This window comes from Arachis hypogaea, chromosome 10 (assembly GCF_003086295.3).
Source record: "Arachis hypogaea cultivar Tifrunner chromosome 10, arahy.Tifrunner.gnm2.J5K5, whole genome shotgun sequence".
Taxonomy (NCBI): Eukaryota; Viridiplantae; Streptophyta; class Magnoliopsida; order Fabales; family Fabaceae; genus Arachis; species Arachis hypogaea.
The window spans coordinates 66299263-66305254 of NC_092045.1; positions in this window are offsets into that span (position 1 = coordinate 66299263).

Below are 5992 nucleotides of genomic sequence, written 5' to 3' on the forward strand. Positions count from 1 at the left end.
AATTGGACACTAGTGACTCAAGAAATCCTAAGTCACCTTTTCAAGCCAAGAACATAGAATTCTACTCTAACATCCTCTCAAGCATTTTATCAAACACTTGGAAGGTAATGAAAGAAAGCATTTTTATTTGTAAGAATAAAAGGTATCAACAACTAACAATTACAAAGAATTAACAAAACAACAATCAACAACATCACAATCACATGAATTATCTCAAATTGCATTATTAAAAGAAAACAAAAGAACAAAAATATCTCAATTATAAAACCTAGAAACAAAATAAGAGAAATTACAACAAGAGGATAGGGATAGAAAGAAGAACCAAAGTGTAGCAATCATCAATTGAAGGTAGAAGTAGAAGGAGACTTGAATTAAACCTAGAACTATGAGATCCCAATCTAACCCTAATTCCTAATCCTAATTCTAGAGAGAAGTGAGAGCTTCTCTCTCTAACTCTAACTACTTCTCAAACTAAACTATGACTAATGATCAAAAGTATGAAAAGTGTATTGATTCCCTTTCAATCCTTGGCTTAAATAGCATCAGAAATGAGTTGGATTGGGCCCACAAGGCTTCTAAAATCGCTGGCCACGTGTTGCATTAAGTGGGTCATGTGCCACCATCGGCGCGTCCGCGTACCGTGCGCGTGCGCGCCCCTATGCGCGATGCAACTATCGCAACTCTTATATCGTTTCGAAGCCCCGGATGTTAGTTTTCTAACCCAACTGGAACGAAATCATTTGGACCTCTGTAGCTCAAGTTATGGTCAATTAAGTGCGAAGAGGTCAGGCTTGACAGCTTTTTGGTTCCATCATTTCTTCATGAGTTCTCCAAATTTACATGCTTTTTCTTCATTCCCTTGATCCAATCTTTGCCTCCTAAACCTTAAATCACTTAACAAGCATATCAAGGCATCTAATAGAGTCAAGGTGAATTAAATTTATCTATTTTGAGTCCTAAAAAGCATGTTTTCACTCTTAAGCACAATTAAAGGAGAATATACAAAACCATGCTATTTCATTGAATAAATGTGGGTAAAAGGTGATAAAATCCCCTAAAATTAATACAAGATAAACTCTACAAATGGGGTTTATCAACCTCCTCACACTTAAACCAAGCATGTCCTCATGCTTAAGCCAAGAGAGAAACAAAGGGTATCAACATTTATTCAATGTAAATAAACTATATGCAACCTAAACTATATGCAATTATCTAAATAGATGCAACTAAATGCAAAATGATTTTACCTACTTGGTTAAAAATAAATCATTCCTCCAAGGCATACATGCACAAGTAGGGCCAAGATCATATAACGATTCGTGAGTCCTACCAATTGAAGTATAAACATGAAGTTCACATAGACTTGCAAGAAGAACGCTCGTGAAAGCCGGGAATCAAGGAATTGAGCATCGAACCCTCACCGGAAGTGTTTGCACTCTAGTCACTCGGTGTTTGGGGTTGATTCACTCAATTCTCCCCTAATCATGCTTTCCAAGATTTGTTTTTCATCTAACAATCAACAATTATTCAATGCACGCATACAATTATCATGAGGTCTTTTCTTCAGGTTGTAATGGGGCTAGGGTTAAGGTAGGATGCATATTTGGTCAAGTGAGCTTGAAGTTTGAATCCTTGATAGGCTTAGACTTCCCACCTAACCTATGACATCCTATACAATTAAATTCTAACCTAACTACCCATTCTACACTTTTCCACATACTCATGCATTCTCTTTTCATTTCACAACACATATGCATTGACTTTTATTTGAGCTTTACTTTGGGGCATTTTTTCCCCTTTTTTTATTTCTTTCTTTTTCTTATTTTTCTTTCTTTTTCTATATTTTTTTCTTTTCCATATTATTTTTTTTCTTTTTCTTTTTTTTCTCATTTTTTTATATACAAGAGTATCAATGCATAAGGTTTTACATTTGATCAATACATGAGTATGTACCCAATTCCCAATATTTACACTAATAATACAAAACTACCCTTTTATTCACCCAATGTCCCAAGGTTCCCACACTTGAATGATACACACACACACTAGCCTAAGCCAATCAAAGATCCAAATTAAGGACATTTATTCTTTTTCGCTTTAAGGCTTGTAATGTGCTAAATTAAAAACAAAGTGGGTTACGCGTAGGCTCAAATTGGCTAACAATGGATGATAAAAGGTAAGGCTTTTTAGGTAAGTAAGCTAAATGAAATGATGGCCTCAATCATATAAATGCATGAATACACAAAATAATGGACATAGAGAATCAAACAAATCAAAGATTACAATTATAGAAAGAGAATAATTACACACAAGAAGGAAAATAAGTGGTTATAAGATGTAACCACACTATTAGGCTCAAATCTTACTAGCTTGTGTTCTTAGCTCAAAAACCAAGTTCCAAAATAAATTCTTTCAAGCAAGTTCCACAAATTTTATTTTTCAAATTGGTAGGGTGCCCTAAAACAGTTTCTTGGAAAGGAAATCATCACCCTAACCAAGTAGTCCTAATAAAAAAAAAGAAGTGGTAAAAATATGTACAAATTCTAACTAACATGCAACCTATCATGCAATGCAACGACTAACTAACATTGCTGTTGAAAAGGAAATTTTTACCCATGGAGATCGGTCGAACGATGCATTTTGATGATTGGATTTTTGACGGTTTAGAATTTCACTAATGAAATCTCGTTGTAAAGTATATTCTCTAAACCAACAATAATCCTTTCATACAAAAATTTGTTTGTCACAAGTACAAACCCCTAAAATCTATAAACCGGAGTATTTAAACCTCGGGTCGTCTCTCAAAGGAGTTGCAGGGTAGTGTTTTTGTTATTGGTTATGGCCTTGTTTATTTTGGGGTTTTGGATGAGAAATATGAGTAGTAAATGGTAATAAAACTTTATTAACAAAATGGTATTGGCAAGGTTTGGTTGTCAAGGATCTTCATCATTATCATTAGCCACAAGTATGGTAGTTGCAAGGATTAATCCCACTTAGTCATCCTTAAATCAATTAACAAAGGAAAGTCAAGTGAGTTATATCAATCCTAGTCCATAAATCCTAGCTTTCCACTAATTGGATTAATGAAGGCTAGAGTTAATGGCTATCAACTATCAATCAATTAGACACTAGTGACTCAAGAAATCCTAAGTCACCTTCTCAAGCCAAGAACATAGAATTCTACTCTAACATCCTCTCAAGCATTTTATCAAACACTTGGAAGGTAATGAAAGAAAGCATTTTTATTTGTAAGAATAAAAGGTATCAACAACTAACAATTACAAAGAATTAACAAAACAACAATCAACAACATCACAATCACATGAATTATCTCAAATTGCATTATTAAAAGAAAACAAAAGAACAAAAATATCTCAATTATAAAACCTAGAAACAAAATAAGAGAAATTACAACAAGAGGATAGGGATAGAAAGAAGAACCAAAGTGTAGCAATCATCAATTGAAGGTAGAAGTAGAAGGAGACTTGAATTAAACCTAGAACTATGAGATCCCAATCTAACCCTAATTCCTAATCCTAATTCTAGAGAGAAGTGAGAGCTTCTCTCTCTAACTCTAACTACTTCTCAAACTAAACTATGACTAATGATCAAAAGTATGAAAAGTGTATTGATTCCCTTTCAATCCTTGGCTTAAATAGCATCAGAAATGAGTTGGATTGGGCCCACAAGGCTTCTAAAATCGCTGGCCACGTGTTGCATTAAGTGGGTCATGTGCCACCATCGGCGCGTCCGCGTACCGTGCGCGTGCGCGCCCCTATGCGCGATGCAACTATCGCAACTCTTATATCGTTTCGAAGCCCCGGATGTTAGTTTTCTAACCCAACTGGAACGAAATCATTTGGACCTCTGTAGCTCAAGTTATGGTCAATTAAGTGCGAAGAGGTCAGGCTTGACAGCTTTTTGGTTCCATCATTTCTTCATGAGTTCTCCAAATTTACATGCTTTTTCTTCATTCCCTTGATCCAATCTTTTCCTCCTAAACCTTAAATCACTTAACAAGCATATCAAGGCATCTAATAGAGTCAAGGTGAATTAAATTTATCTATTTTGAGTCCTAAAAAGCATGTTTTCACTCTTAAGCACAATTAAAGGAGAATATACAAAACCATGCTATTTCATTGAATAAATGTGGGTAAAAGGTGATAAAATCCCCTAAAATTAATACAAGATAAACTCTACAAATGGGGTTTATCAACCTCCTCACACTTAAACCAAGCATGTCCTCATGCTTAAGCCAAGAGAGAAACAAAGGGTATCAACATTTATTCAATGTAAATAAACTATATGCAACCTAAACTATATGCAATTATCTAAATAGATGCAACTAAATGCAAAATGATTTTACCTACTTGGTTAAAAATAAATCATTCCTCCAAGGCATACATGCACAAGTAGGGCCAAGATCATATAACGATTCGTGAGTCCTACCAATTGAAGTATAAACATGAAGTTCACATAGACTTGCAAGAAGAACGCTCGTGAAAGCCGGGAATCAAGGAATTGAGCATCGAACCCTCACCGGAAGTGTTTGCACTCTAGTCGCTCGGTGTTTGGGGTTGATTCACTCAATTCTCCCCTAATCATGCTTTCCAAGATTTGTTTTTCATCTAACAATCAACAATTATTCAATGCACGCATACAATTATCATGAGGTCTTTTCTTCAGGTTGTAATGGGGCTAGGGTTAAGGTAGGATGCATATTTGGTCAAGTGAGCTTGAAGTTTGAATCCTTGATAGGCTTAGACTTCCCACCTAACCTATGACATCCTATACAATTAAATTCTAACCTAACTACCCATTCTACACTTTTCCACATACTCATGCATTCTCTTTTCATTTCACAACACATATGCATTGACTTTTATTTGAGCTTTACTTTGGGGCATTTTTTCCCCTTTTTTTATTTCTTTCTTTTTCTTATTTTTCTTTCTTTTTCTATATTTTTTTTCTTTTCCATATTATTTTTTTTCTTTTTCTTTTTTTTTCTCATTTTTTTATATACAAGAGTATCAATGCATAAGGTTTTACATTTGATCAATACATGAGTATGTACCCAATTCCCAATATTTACACTAATAATACAAAACTACCCTTTTATTCACCCAATGTCCCAAGGTTCCCACACTTGAATGATACACACACACACTAGCCTAAGCCAATCAAAGATCCAAATTAAGGACATTTATTCTTTTTCGCTTTAAGGCTTGTAATGTGCTAAATTAAAAACAAAGTGGGTTAAGCGTAGGCTCAAATTGGCTAACAATGGATGATAAAAGGTAAGGCTTTTTAGGTAAGTAAGCTAAATGAAATGATGGCCTCAATCATATAAATGCATGAATACACAAAATAATGGACATAGAGAATCAAACAAATCAAAGATTACAATTATAGAAAGAGAATAATTACACACAAGAAGGAAAATAAGTGGTTATAAGATGTAACCACACTATTAGGCTCAAATCTTACTAGCTTGTGTTCTTAGCTCAAAAACCATGTTCCAAAATAAATTCTTTCAAGCAAGTTCCACAAATTTTATTTTTCAAATTGGTAGGGTGCCCTAAAACAGTTTCTTGGAAAGGAAATCATCACCCTAACCAAGTAGTCCTAATAAAAAAAAAGAAGTGGTAAAAATATGTACAAATTCTAACTAACATGCAACCTATCATGCAATGCAACGACTAACTAACATTGCTGTTGAAAAGGAAATTTTTACCCATGGAGATCGGTCGAACGATGCATTTTGATGATTGGATTTTTGACGGTTTAGAATTTCACTAATGAAATCTCGTTGTAAAGTATATTCTCTAAACCAACAATAATCCTTTCATACAAAAATTTGTTTGTCACAAGTACAAACCCCTAAAATCTATAAACCGGAGTATTTAAACCTCGGGTCGTCTCTCAAAGGAGTTGCAGGGTAGTGTTTTTGTTATTGGTTATGGCCTTGTTTATTTTGGGGTTTTGGATGAGA